We start from the raw sequence: 15,556 nt of genomic DNA on the forward strand, positions 1-15,556 counted from the left end.
TTTTCTCCAGTACCTTTTCTCTTGTAGTATATCTTAGGAATTTTACTAAAATAGATCTTGGCTTTTGTTGTGGTTGTGGTTTAAAGGCTAATGCTCTATGTGCCCTTTCTATTTCCATATCTTGCTCTAGTTCTGGACATCCTAAGATCCTGGGGATCCAATCTTTTATAAACTCTCTCATATTCTTGCCTTCTTCATCCTCCTTAAGGCCCACTATCTTTATGTTATTTCTTCTGTTATAATTTTCCATTATATCTATTTTCTGAGCTAACAGCTCTTGTGTCTCTTTAACCGTTTTATTAGATTCCTCTAATTTCTTTTTTAAGTCCTCTACCTCCATTTCTACTGCTGCTTCTCGTTCTTCCACCTTGTCCATTCTTTTTCCTATTTCTGATATGGTCATATCTATTTCATTCACTTTCTCTTCTGTACTGTTTATTCTTCTTCTTAAATCACTAAATTCTTGTGCTTGCCATTCTTTAAATGAATCCATGTATTCTTTAATAAGAGAAAGTATATCCATTGTCTTGCCTTTCCCTTCTTCCATTTCACTGTACTCTTCTTCTTCCTCTTCTTCTTCCTCTGGGTTGGCCATCTGTTGTTTCTTTGTTGTCTTTTTCTTCTCTTCTTTCTTGTTTTTGTTGTCTTCTATGTTCTCCTCTTGCTGCTGCTGTTCTGTTGCTGTCAGTGCCTGCTGTGGAGATCGACTCCCCAGCTGGTCGCCCCTCCCGTCGGCGTGTGTTTTCGCATGCGCGAGGAGTCGCGCATGCTCGGTTGCGCACTTTTACTCGGCTCAGTGAGCCAATTTTGTAGTCCACTTTCTACTGACCTGAGGGAGCGGGTTTCTCTCTCCACCGCGGGCCTCTTCGAACAGGTAAGGCCTTCTCCTTCTTCTTTCGTTGTCTTCTCTTCCTCTCTTCTTACCGTTGGTTTCGATTTTTCTTTTTTCGTCGCCATCTTCTTTCCACCTTTATACTCACTTTAATTTTTATTTTTGTGCCTTTGTGCTTTCCTTTATTTTTTTCGACTTTTCTGAAGAGGGCTGGAGTTCCCCGTCCGGCCACTACTCCATCACGTGATTCCTCAATGTTGGACTTTAATGAATGTTTATGCTCCTAATATAGATGATGAGCAATTTATGGTGGATTCTTTTTTTTAAACTTAAGTCAGGCATATGATAAAATTATGGTAGGAGGTGATTTTAATTGTTTAGATCCATGACTAGATAAACCTCCTAAATCAATAATTAGAACTAAAATGGCTAAACAGTTAATGGTATTAATGAAAGATATGAATTTGGTCGATAAATGGCGAAAATTAAATCCTATGGAAATATATTTTATTTTCGTCATGATTCTTATTCTAGAATAGATTTATTTTTAGTGTCAGCACAATTACAAGGTCGAGTCTTTAAGGCTGAATATGTGTAGGTTTTTGTCTGATCTTTCCTTTTTATTAATTACTTGTAATGCTTCAGAGAGAATGGAGAATGTTTATTGTTGGTGATTTAATTCTTTTTTGTTGAAGGATGCTGATTTTTGTAAATTTATAAGGGAACAAAAACAGCTCTTTTTGAAAATAAATACGGGATCAGTTGACAGTAAATTTATTTTTATGGGATGCTCTGAAAGCTTATTTACAAGGACAAATGATTAATTATACTGTTAAAATTAAGAAACAACAAATGGCTGAGATTAGTAAACTGGAGAAGGAGATAGAGATTTTGAAAAAAGATTTACAACAAACTTCTATGGAAGTTAAGAAAGCACGTTTAGTTAATTTGAAATTACGGTATAATTTGTTACAAACTTAAGTTTGAGAAGTTATTACAGAGAACTAACTAAACAGCGATATTATGAACTGGGTGAGAGAGCTCATAAAGTGTTAGCGTGGCAATTAAAAACAGAACATGCTTCTAGATCAATAAATGCTATCAGACATGGTTCAATTTTTACACATAAACCTCAGGAAATTAATTATGAATTTCGTATGTTTTATGAGAAATTGTATACTTCTGAAGTATTGGAAGATTAAACAAAAATTGACAATTTTTTGTCGACTTTGTTTTACCTTCTTTGAAGAATATGGACATTAAGGATTTAGATGGGTCTCTAACTCCTAAAGAAGTCTTGGAAGCACTTTGATCTATGCCTCATGGGAAGTCTCCAGGGGATGATGGTTTTACTTCTGAATTTTATAAGGAATTTCAGGACATTAATTCCTTTACTGATGGATGTTTTGTGGAAGGTGACAAAGATTGGTTCCTTTCCGGATTCTTTTTCTGAAGCAATTATTATGGTTATCCGTAAGAAGGATAGGGACCCATTAAAGGAAGGATCTTATAGACCTATTTATTTATTGAATGTAGATTATAAAATTGTTGCCAAGGTTCTGGCCAATAAATTAGCTAAATATTTATCAGATTTAATCATGTAGATTAGGTGGGTTTTATTAAGAATCGATATTCAGCAGATAATATTGTAAAGTTGATTTTTTTAGTTAATATTTCTCGGGAGCAGTCTGACCAACCAATGGTAATTTCTCTTGATGCAGAAAAGGCCTTTGATAGAGTGGAATGGAGTTTTTTGTTTAAAGTTTTGGAAAAGTTTAATTTTGGGCCTCTTTTTATTGGTTGGGTTAAGGCCTTGTAATAAAAATCTGGAACAATTTTGGCGAGCTTATTTAAAGGATTGACTGCTAAGAGACAAATTAATAAAATTAGGATGGAAGATAGTAAGGACACGGCTGACCATTTTAAAATAAATGATATTTTTAAAGAATTTTATTCCAAATTGTATGCCTCTGAATCCAGCAATGATAACATTTTAATGTTGAATTTTCTGCACCATCTTAACTTGCCTTCTCAGAAATAAATATTTTTTACATTTACTTCTTTACAATCAAGTAAATTCCAGGTCCCAGAGGATATCCTGTGGAATTTTATAAATCCTTTTCTAAATACTAGTGCTTCATTTAAATTCTGCACTAAATTATTCATTTCAACAAGGGAATTTCTTCCTCTTTTAGTGAAGTTTGTATCTCTTCTGAAAAAGAGGAAGGATCCACCTGATTATGCTTCTTTCCTCTCTGGCTTATTTCCTTACTTAACACAGATATGATACCTTCAATTATTTCGGAAGATCAAACTGGTTTAATAAAAAATCACTTTTTATTTTAATATACATCATTTATGAATGTTCTATATTTACCTCCCACTCCTGCCCTTGAATGAATTCTTTCTCTGGACGCAGAGAAGACTTTTCGCCATTAAATATTTTTATTGAGTTTAACATATAAATTTAGATACAAAATTTGAGGAAAACATAACAAGTAAAAAAAAAGGATGGAACTACATTAGACAGTTCCTTAAACTACATGAGAAGAAACAAGTTATTGAATTCATCTTTGATAACCATGTTGAAATCCATGTTTGCCAAATTAATCCAAATAAAAATTGATAAAAAGAAAAAAAAAACCTTTGTAAAAGAAAAGAGAATTTGTGGATCGGATAGTGACCTCCAGACATCGGCAGGGCGAAGTCAGAGGAAACTCTGATGGAGGCCCCAACACGGTCATGATGTGCAGAGAAGGCTTTTGATTGGGTGGAATGCGGTTATTTGTTTGCTACTTGAGGAAAGTTTAACTTTGGGCCTTGTTTGTTAAATGGATTAAATTATTTATGTCCTATTGCCTCAATTCTTACGAACTTACAGAAATCAAAACCTTTCAATCTTCAGCAGGGTATTCGTCAGGGTTGTCCTTTTAAGTCCATTACTTTTTGATTTAATATTAGAGCCCTTAGCAATTGCTTTTCAAGGTAGTAGAGATTTTAGAAGGATCCAGAGGAAGGGTATTGAGCATAAGGTTTCTTCATAGGCAGATAAACTATTGTTTTTAGTTTCTAATCCAGAGGTTTCCTTGCCTAGTATATTAGCTCTGTTCTCTAACATTAGTCATTTTTCTGGGTATAAGTTGAATCTGCATTAAAATGAACTTTTACCTTTGAATGTTTCTATATCAAGTTATGCTAATTTTCCTTGTAAGATTGTGGAAAGCCAATTTACTTATCTTGGTATTAAAATCACCAGGAGCTACAAACATATTTTTAATGGAAAAATTTTCCATTGCTACAGTGTAAAAACTCACAGCTACCACATTGGATGTGCTCAACAACTGTTTTATTCAAATCCCGCGCACGCCCCTTTAAGGGCAGTGTGAGCTTGGCCACCGCATGCATGGTGACATCATAACGGCTGCCTGGAGTGCATGCTGGGCTGGAAACACGAGGCAAGGGAGAACCCCTGACGGCGCCATCTTCTCATGGCTGCCCCGCCACTTGGCGGTACAAGTGGGGCCGGTTCGCCACAAGAGTGTGTGCCGCCACACAACCCCCCAAGAACGGCTTTCGCGTCCCGCCGCTTGAGCGGACAACTTCGGCGTTTGGGTTTGGCCGTTTGCACCAGCTGAGAGAGGTCCAAGTGTGCTGCCTTTAGGTGATCTGTGGTGAACAGTTCATTTTTGCCTGCAATGTCCAATGTAAAAATTTTGCTAGACTGCAGGAGGACTTTGTACGGGCCCTCATATGGGCGTTGCAATGGTGCAATGTGTAGTCCGCGCCGAACAAAAACGAATTCTGCCAAGTCCAGCTCTTTGGGAAGATGGGCCAGTCGGACACCGTATGCATGGGGGGTGGGGGAGCTAGCAAGGTGATGTGCGCTGGAACTCCAAAACTGGCGATCCAGTGGCTGACTAAAGTCCTGGAACATGTCTCGGCGGAAGCCTCCTTGATGGGGATGGCTTCTGGCCATCTCGTGATCCGGTCAACCACCGTGAGCAGGTGCGTGCCTCCCTGGACACCGACCGGCAGGGGGCCCATGATGTCAACGTGTATGTGCTGGAATCTCTTTACTGTCAGGTTGAACTGCTGAATCGGTGACTGCATATGCCAGTGTTCCTTGGAGGCCTGGCACTGAGTGCAGCTCTTTGCCATCTCGGCCACCACCTTCTTGAGCCCATGTCACACGAACTGCTCCGTCACCATATCCATCAATGCCTTCACCGAGGGGTGTGCTAGATTGTGGACCATGCTGAAGGCTCACGACCTCCACTGTGGCGGGACTATTAGGTGTGGTGAACCGGAGGAAATGTCGCAGAGCAGTGTATCCGTGCTGTTCGGCAACTGAATGTTGTGGAGGTTGAGCCCTGAAATGGTGGTTCGGAGAGCCTGCGACTCTGCGTCTTCCCTCTGTGTCTGCGTCAGTTGGGTGTAGTCGAGACCGGGGGTGAGGATGTTGATTGCTGGTTGGGAGAGAACGTCCGCCACAACATTGTCTCTACCTGCCCTGTGCCGGATGTCGATGGTGAACTCAGACATGTAGGAGAGATGGCGTTGCTGGCAGGCCGACCACGGATCCTTGGCCATCGCGAGGGCCTGCGTGAGGGCTTGTGGTCGGTGAATGCCGTGAATGGCTTGCCCTCCTGGAAGTACTGGAAGTGACAAATGTCCATGTACAGGGCCAGGAGCTCCTGGTCGAAGGCGCTGTACTTGAGCTCCGGTGCACGAAGGTGCCTGCTAATGAAGGCCAGAGGGTGCACTATCCATCAACCCACTACTCGAGCACGCCCCCAATAGCTGTGGCTGAGGCGTCTACTGAGAGCACTGTGTGTGCCTCCGGGCACGGGTGAAACAGCAAGGTGCCAATGGTCATACCATCCTTCATTGCTGTGAAAGTGCCCTCTGCCTCTTCTGACCAGATCAGGACTTTGTCTTTAGTGGCGATCAATGCAAACAGCGGCTGCAAGATGCAGGCCACGCCAGGGATGAACCGATGATAAAAGTTTACCATACCTACGAATTCTTGCAGACCCTCGAGGGTGGTGGGTTTGGGGAACTGCCGGACAGCCGCAACTTTTTCTGACAACGGGGCGGCTTCTGGGGCCGAGTTGGGGTGCCCTAGGAACTGCAGCGTCTGCTTGCCGAACAGGCACTTGGCCACATTGACAGTGAGGCCAAATTCCACCAGGCAGGCAAACAGGATGCGGAGATGGGCCTTGTGCTCCTCGTGGTCACGACTGGCGATAAAGATATCTTTGAGGTAAATAAACACAAAGTCCATGTCCCTGCCCACTGCGTCCAGGAGGCGCTGAAAAGTCTGGGCTGCTTTCTTAAGCTCGAAGGGCATGTGCAAGAATTCGAAAAGGCCGAACAGGGTGATGATCGCCGTTTTACCAATGTCCTTGGGGTGGACTGGGATTTGATGATAACCCAGTACCAGGTCGACTTTTGAGAAGACCTGGCACCATGGAGGTTGGCCGTAAAGTCCTGGCTGTGGGGTATTGGGTACCTGTCCGGCATGGTCGCATCTTTCAGACGTCGATAATCCCCGCAGGGTCTCCAGCCTCCAGAGGATTTGGGCTCCATGTGAAGTGGGGATGTCCAGGGGCTGTCCAAGTGGCGGACCATACCCAACTCCTGCAAGCGCAAGAATTCCTCCTTGGCTAACTGCAGCTTCTCAGGCGGAAGTTGTTAGGCCTTGGCGTGCAGTGGGGGGCCTTGTCTGGAGATGTGATGGTATACCCCGTGCTGGGGTAAGGCGGCGTTGAACTGTGGCTGCAGGATGGAGGGGAACTCATCGAGTATGTTGGAATACTCGTCCCTGGGAGCGGCGATGGTGACGATTTCGGGTTTGCAGTCTTCCGTGACATTGAGGTGAACTGAGTGGAACGTGCGGGCATTAACCAGTCTTTTGCCCTTCATGTCTACTTATAGGCCTTGTGCTCTGAGGAAGTCAGCCCCCACAGCGCGGTACTTACTGAGGCTAGCACGAACCTCCAGTGGAATTTCTCCTTCCCGATCTGGATCTGCGCCCCACGGGTGCCGAAGGTTTTGATGGCGGAACCGTTGGCCACCTGTAGGGTGGGACCATGAGCTCGGGTGTGTGTCTCAAGGGTGGTTGGGGGCAAGACACTCCAGTGTCCACCAGGAAACGCCGACTGTAGGACTTATCGGTCACGTGCAGGAGGCTGTTCACGTGACCACCCGTCGCAGCCATCAACGGCAGCTGGCCGAGTCGTTTCCCTGATAGGTACAAGGTTGCCTGCACTTATGAGCTTGTGTCCCCAAGCGTTGGTGATAGAAGCACCAGGTGGGATGGTGCTCCTCTGGCTTGTGCTTGGGGGAGGCTGCAGCCAGCTGGTTCCTGGACGGGTGACTTGGCTGAGGGCGGCTTCGTTCTCCCTCTTGATGTGCCAGAGGGTGTCCACTCGGGCTGCGACTCGCTGTGGGTCCGTGAAGTCCTCATCCGCCAGTAGGAGCTGAATGTCCTCGGGCATCTGCTCCAGGAAGATCTGGTGGAATAAGAAGCAGGGCTTGTGATCTTCTGCCAGCACCAGCATCTCGTCCATGAGGCCGATGGCCTTCAGTCTCCCACCCCGTCCAGATGCAGGAGTCTGGAGGCCTGCTGTTGTGGGGAAAGACCTAACGTGCCCAGGAGAAGGTTCTCGAGGGCAGGGTATTTACCCTCAGCTGATGGGTTGTGGATGAGATCGTCCAGCACGCTCATGACGTGGTAAAACATTGTGGCGCTTGCCCGAACAACATATGCGGGCAATGGGTCCAGAAGGGGGGGCTGCTTGATAGCAACGGTGTTGATCTCGGCGGGATCCATGTTTTGAGAACAGAAAACTGTCTGGGGTCGTTGGGGTCCACCAATGTAGCAGTAGCTACAGTGAAGAAACTCACAGCCACCACGTTGGATGCACTCAATGACTGTTTGATTTAAATCCCACGCACGCCCCTTTGAGAAACAAAAAATGCGATAATTTAGCATTTTTTTAGAATATGGACACAATTTAGAAAGTTTTTTGGATTTCAGAATTTTTCCTTTGCTCGTCTCATTTTTTTTACCTTCTTTGCAGGGCAGTTTTTAATGATTGGCATAGATTGGGTGTTAAACATTCCAAAGACCTTTTTATTCATAATAGTTTTACTTGTTTTGAACAATTGGTAGCAAAATTAACTTAACAAATACACAATTTTTTTAGATATTTATAATTAGACATTTTGCTCAATCTCCGATTCCCGATATCCCCTCTCCCCCCCACCACCCCCCAAATTCCTGAGGCTGCTAATATTCTTGATTAACTTTTGGATTTTCATCTTCTCACAAAGGTTTAATATCTCTTATAACTAGTAGGATACCTGGGATTGCCCGGGAAATTAAACACTCAGTTGTTGACTACATGGTTGAAAGAAAATAACCAAAACACCTCATGGTAATTCAACATAAATATATTTTTTCAAAGACAACATTTATTTTCTTTGTAACAGAGATGCATGGCTCAAACAAATTTGACCTGACAAAACAGACAAAAAAAAAATTCTCAGCTCAGGACTTCATAATAAACAATGTTCTTTTTTTCCACCTGGAGTACATCTTCTCAAATGTTGGCATGAAACCCCCTTCTGTGATAATTTTGGCTCCAAAAGATGTTATCTGAAATGTTGAGTTGTAGGCTCGGATTATCTTTAGGAAATGTTTGGACTCTGCTGTGGTGATGAGCAGCAGCATTTTCAATGGCACTGGAAGCTCAGCCTGTAGAGATATGCTAAGTTTTCCATTGGAACAACATGTCGATGGTGTTTTACCTTTCCACTTCTTTGCTCCTCAATGCTAGCATACCTCTGACATGGAGCCAATTAAAACTGCATTATTGAAAGAATACTAAATGTCAACTGAGTAATTGAATGCAGTGTTCTGCAGGTTGGCTGTAGTAAATCGTGCTGCCCTTTGGCTGGTGGTTTTTGTTCGCATTGCTTGGAATCTTGTTTGTTCTTCCTCAGCAGACTTTTGTTGTCTGCTCATGGAATGCCTGGTGGTATCACCTCTGAGGCAGGCTTGGTGTTGTTCGTCAGTTTCCTGCTGCCTGTCCCTTGCCTGTCTGGAGGCCTGAGCACTGAGATGGGTGTATCGCTGCTGTTCTATTTCCTGCTGCCTGCTCCTTGCATGACTGGAAGCATCACAGTGAGGTGAGACTGATGTTTCTCTTCTGTCTCTTGCTTTCTCCTTTGTCAAACTCTACAGGCTTGTGAAGAGCTTCTGCCAATGTTGCTTTGCTTTTTTTGGGCCCATATTAAACTGGGTTTGGCCACTTGTTTTTATTCTGAATGTACATTCATGTACAGCACTGTCTATTTGGTGCAAGTTCAAAATTTATTTTTTAACTTTTGAACTTCATATGACCATAAAGGTTAAATTCAATGTGGTTATGTCATTCAGCATCAAATGTTACCCTTACTGAACTTTCTTGGACCTTTCTAGAGTGCTCCATATTGATTTGCATGGAGAACAGATAGACAGACAGAGACAAACAAACATGCATATATGCACAAATATATATTAGATAATTTACTTGATTTAAGATCAGCCTCGTTTGTTAAGATCAAAAGTGATTGGGAACAGGGAGTTGAATCTTTCATTTTCTGAGGTTTGGGATTCCATTTGAAATTTGATCAATACTACTTCCCTTTGTGCACCTCATTGTTTATTACATTTTAAAATGGTCCATAGAGTACATTTATCTAAAGCTGAATTGTGTGTATGAAGACTAGAACAAGGGGACATAGCTTCAAGATTCAAGGTAGTACATTTAGTACAGATGAGAAGTAACTGCTGTTCCCAGAGGGTGGTGAATCTGTGGAATTCACTGCACATTGAAACAGTGAAGGCTACCTCAGTAAATATATTTAAGACAAAGTTGATAGATTTTTACATAGTACAATTAGGGATATGGGGAAAAGGCAAAAGGGTGGAGATGCGCCTCTTATCAGATCAGCCATGATTTCATTGAATGGTGGAGCAGTCTCGGATGGCATACTCTTAGATTTAGATTTCAGATTTATTGTCAGAGTACATATCACATACATTGCACACAACCCTGGATTTGATAGAGGTGTTTAAAATTATGAAGGGAATAGATAGACTAGATGCAAGCAGACTTCTCCCTGAGAGCAGGGGAGGTTGAAACAAGAGGACACAAGTTGAGGGTAAGGGGGCAAAATTTTAGGAGAAACATTAGAGGATGCTTATTCACTCAGGGAGTAGTGGCTGAATGGAATAATCTTCTGGAGGAAATAGTTGAGGCAGAGTCAATTCTTTCATTTAAGAAGAGGGTGGATATATACATGGATAAGAGGGGGTTGGAGGGTTATGGGTGGAGAATAGGCGGGGGGATCTAGCAGAGTTGTTTGAGTGAACTGGCGTGGACTTGAAGGGCCGAGAAGGCCTGTTTCCATGCCATAAACTGTTATATGGTTATATGTTATATGGTCTCATTTTTATTCAGATACAAATCCTCTATGTTGACAAATATAAAATTGTGGGGGATTCCTTAGTTCACATGTTTAGGTTTTGCCCTAGTCTAGAAAAAGTTTGGAAAGATATTATTTACAGGTTAAATTGGATCTTTGCCCTTTAATTGCTTTCTTTGGAATATCCGTTGATGATGATGTTTTATTGACTTCATCTCAAAGCCAAATTTGATCTTTTACTTCACTGAAAGCCAGTCGTGCAATATTGATCAAATGGAAAGCTAGCACTCCACTACACACATACAGTGGTTAAATTATATTGTCTTGTTTAAGCTTAGAAAAAATGAGATGTGCCATTAAAGATTCAAATACTAATTTTTCAAAGACATGGGACCCTTTTATGGACCATTACCATAATCTAAAGTTTTAAGACTGTTCTAAACCTTGATGTTGTTTCCAAGTTGTTGTCACTCGATAACCACATGCTAGAGCCTTGGAAGGTTAATGTGAGCAGTTCTTTTGGTCATTCAGCATTCTCATTGCCTTTGGGAAGCTGTTTCTCAGGCTGGTATCTCTTTTCTGACAGGAGCAGCTGCAAGATGATGTGTGGGTGTGGAAGGGGTCCTCAATGATTTTGTGAGCCCTTTTCAGACAATGATTCTTGTATATCACATCGATTGTGGGGGAGGGTAGTGGGAGGGAGACTCTAGTAATTCTCTCAGCCATTGATCCCTGATCTATTTCTCTGCAGCAATCATACCTCACTGATACGCAGTCAACCAGGATGCTCTCGATGGAGCTTCTGTGAAAGGTTGACATGATGGTGGCTGCTAGCCTTTCCCGCTTCAATCTCCTAAGGAAGTGTAGTCGCTGTTGTACTTTTCTGACAAGTGAGGAGATCATTGTCCATGATAGATCACTATTTAACTTGGTGTTCTTTACTTTCTCTACTACAGAATTATTGATGTGTAGTGGAGGGAGGTTGTTCCTGGTCCTCCTGTTAACAGGGCTGTGTTGACACTGCATCTGCCATATTGTGTGCATCTTTGGTCTCCTTGCCTAACAGGATAAACATCCTTCAAAGGAAGTATTTGCAAAAAGTAGATTAGATTGATTTCTGGAATGAAAGGATTCTCATCTGAGAAGAGGTAAAATATACAGCCTATGCTATCTGGGGTTTTGAATAATAAGAGTTGATCTTATTGAAACATACAATATTTTTGCTTTAGTAAACAATGAGCTGCTGGAGGAACTCAGCAGGTTGGGCAATATCCATGGGCAGAAATGGTTAGTCATTATTTGGGGTCAGGACCCTTTATTGCGACTTAAATAAAAAGGTGTGATATAATGTATATAAAGGGGGTAAGAAACTGGGAAGGGGCCGAGGTGAGAGGGTATTGGACAGAAGGTAGTGAGGCAGGTAGAGAGAGACCATTGAGGAAGGAAGTGCAGTTGAAGAGAAAACTATGGTAAGTAAAGAGTAGGTAAAGAAAGATGAAGACAGATGGAGGTGGAGGTTGCAGAAAATAAGTAAAAAATATTGTTTGATGTTGGTTTAAGGCTGCCCATGTGTTGTTCCTTAAGTTTGTGTTTGGCCTTACCCTGGCAATGGATGAGGCTGAGGATAGACATCTGTCTCTGTAAGAATGCTGTGAGCAATTGAAATATTTCGCTGCTCAGAATTCAAGCTTTGCTGCAGACGTTTAGTGAAACAATTAGCTAATCTGCATTTGGTCTCACTAACATCGAGGCGGCCACGCTGAATATAGTAGATTAGATTGGATGATGAGCAGGCAGAGCTCTGTTTCACCTGAAAGGTTTCTTTGTGTCCCTGGATGGTGGTGAGTGTTGATGTTTAGAGATAAGCTTCCAAGATACCAAAAAATGCTCAAGAGAATGGAAAAGTTGGTGGAGAGGGTAGAATGGACCAAGGAGTGTTGGAGAGACTAATCCCTTCAAAGAGCATATAGAGGACGGAAGGATGTCACTGGTGATGGGATTGCACTGGTGGAAGAGTCAGTGGCTAAGAGTTGCTACCTGACCCACTAAATTCCTCCAGCAGCTCATTGTTTGCTCAAGATTCTAGTATCTGCAATTTTTGTGTTTTTCTTTTAGATTTAAGTATGCTTCTTTTTCTCAGATTTGCCCCAATCCTCTAAGTGACCAAAAGCATTTTTACACCTGCACTTATGTTTTTTTTAAACTACTATGATTAAAATGATGAATAATAGTTGGCTGAACAGCAAATAGAAAACTTCTTCATATTACTTTAATATGAGTAGATGAAAAAGCATTGTCAAGTTCAGCGATGTGCAATGAAAACTTGGCCTAAGTTGACTTATTTGTTCTTAAAACCTCTAATGGAGCTTTTAGCCGCTGTGAAAATAACTGGAGATTGTAAGCCAGCTAATTTATTATTGTAGACAAAACTGGTCATCCAGATATTTAAAAAACAACAAAGGGGCTGTATCAAACTTCAGTCCAGTTAAGCATAAATAGTACTTCCATTCTTGCTGTTCCTGGTATCATTTGAGTATTTCTAACAAATGGCATTGCTGTCAGGACATCTACTGTGATATCTATGCATAAGCATATGATTCAAGAATCCTCATTGTAATTGTTATTGGCTGGGAAGGCGTATGTAGTCAAGTGATGACAAGTTCACTATATTCTGATAATGATATAACAACAGCTTTATTTTGTGATGACCAAAGTAAAGTTGTAGAAGCATATCACACATTTAGTATATCTTGAGATCAAGTTATTATCAAGGACAGGTACACTATCCTTTATCCGGACATCTAAAATCCTGAACGCTCCAAAATCCAGCAAGAGGGGAGAGAGGTGGCAGCACGAGTCAGGCAGCTGAGGGACTGGTGGTTGGGAGAGGCGGCCGAGGACCAACGGTCGGGGGAAACGGCCGAGCAGCTGAGGGACCAGCGTTCAGGGGAGGTGGCCGGGCGGCAAAGGGATTTGCGGTAGAGGGAGGCGGCCGAGGGACCGGTGTTGGGGGAGGCAGCCGGGCAACTGGAAGGGGGTGGGAGTGGATACGGCTGCACACTTTGGGTGGGCTTTCCGAAATCCGAAATTCAGAACACACTGTCCCCCAAGGGTTCCGGATAAAGGATCGTGTACCTGTACTCTACTGCTGCAACTTCCTTTTTGATGGTAATTTTTCAGTAGAATTACCAGCCAGAAGGCTTCACTCTTAATGACCTCAGTGGCAAGCTAAACTGTTCTTCCATGATACCCCAAAGAGCTGAGTATAAGCATTTCAGAAAAATGCACATAATGATATATGATAACTCACTATTTCAAAATCAGAAATACTAACCAGAAATTGTAGTTAATTTTAGGACTTTGGAAAATATATTGATAACTTAGTGCTAAGTAAGTTATGTGCTAAGTCCATAGAACAGTACTGTACAGGCCCTTGGGCTCACGATATTGTGCTGACTTATATAAACTTAACTTCAGAGCAATCTAATCCTTCCCAACCTCACAGCTCATAACCCTCTATTTTTGTTACATTCATATGGCTATCTTTTAAAATATTTTTTATTAGTTTTCAATGGTGATAAATAAGTAAAAGCAATTAAACAGAAAGCATGTAAAAAGGAACATACAGGTGTAGTAATTATTTGTGGAAATATATATATAAACAAAGTACTTTAACAGACTAAAAGAAAAACAAAAAAATATACTACACACTTAAACAAATATAAAATGGCTAATTGAAAAAGACATATATATATATATATATATATATACATCCCTTCCCTTCTGAAATTGTTGGTTGTTGTAGAGAGGACTAAAATCACAAAACAATATCTGAATAATCTTATAAATTATGAAAGTAGTTGGTAAAAGGACCAGATCATGTGTAACAGAGTACCTTCTTCAGTCCTGCACCTGTCACATTGTGAAGAAACGTTGAAGAAAAATTTAGCCAATCGAACTTTAGAAAAATAGGCTCGATGTACGACCTTAAATAGTAGAAGTGAGTGTTGGGCACAAACAAAGAATTTACTAATTTTAAAATGGTATCCTATGTAATATCCCATATAATATCCAAAAATGAAAGCTGAAGATCTTGCTCCCATAACTTTTTAATCTTATCTAGCGAATTTTCCCCAGACTTCAGTAATAAATCATATATAGCAGATATCAGCTTTTTTGATTCAGTTTAAATTTATAAATCATCCCTTTAGTATTAATATAAATCTCCTGAGGAAGTCTCAACGATAAAGAATTCAAAAAACTTCTAATTTATAGATATATAAAGAAATAATGCTTAGTTATTTTGAATTTAGAAGAAGATATTTGTTCAAATGAAACTAAATTATTATCAATAAATAAATCTTGAAAGGACTGGATACCCAATTTAAACTATTCACTAAAAGCCAAATCTTGCACAGAAGGGGAGAAAAAAAGAATTAAATAATATTGGGCTAGCTAGTAAAAATCTATGATATCCAAAAGATTTTCTAAATTGAAACCAGATTCTCAAAGTATGCTTAACAACAAAATTATTGGTTAACTTAGAAGCTGAAAAAGGTAATGGTGCTCCAAGTATTGAAATAAGAGAGTTTTTTTTAATAGGATTAATTTCTAAATTAATTCAATTTAAAGTTTCCATTCTGTCCTTATAATAAATCCAAAAAAATGATACATCTAATATTAGCTGCCCAATAGTAAAATCTAAAATTAAGTAATGCCAAACGATCTCTCTTTAAGATTCTGTAGAAAAACTTTACTAAGATGAGAACACTTTTTTTCCAAATATACGAAGAAATAATTGAATCAAGTGAATAAAAAAATGTAAGAACATAAACAAGATCAGTTTGGAAGATGTATTAAAAACTTAAGGTAAAATGTTCATCTTGACAACATTAATTCACCCAATTAAGGACATTGAAAGAGGATACCATTGAATTAAACATAATTCAACAAAGTAAGAAAATTCTGTTTAAACGGATTATTGTAATTTTTATTAATAGTGATACGTAGATAATTAAATTGATATTTTAGTTATTTTAAAAGAAAAAACAGTATCTAGGGAACCAGATTTTTATGCGCGCAGCTCACTTTTCTGAAGATTTAGTTTATACTCTGAAAATTGACCAAATTGTGAAACAGTGACAAAATTGATGGGATCGAAGGATCAGGATCTGAAATATACAACAAAAGGTCATCTGCATCTAAAAAAAAAATCTTTTGAACACTTCCAACTCTTATAATTACAAA

At 40.7% G+C, this 15,556-nt stretch overlaps 1 protein-coding gene across 2 annotated transcripts in view; it reads left to right on the plus strand.

Annotated features, from left to right (window-relative positions):
* usp40 (ubiquitin specific peptidase 40) overlaps positions 1-15,556 on the plus strand; it is a 217,116-nt gene that overhangs the window by 17,874 nt on the left and 183,686 nt on the right. The window lies entirely within an intron of this gene.

The sequence above is a fragment of the Narcine bancroftii genome, chromosome 4 (assembly GCF_036971445.1).
Source record: "Narcine bancroftii isolate sNarBan1 chromosome 4, sNarBan1.hap1, whole genome shotgun sequence".
NCBI lineage: Eukaryota > Metazoa > Chordata > Chondrichthyes > Torpediniformes > Narcinidae > Narcine > Narcine bancroftii.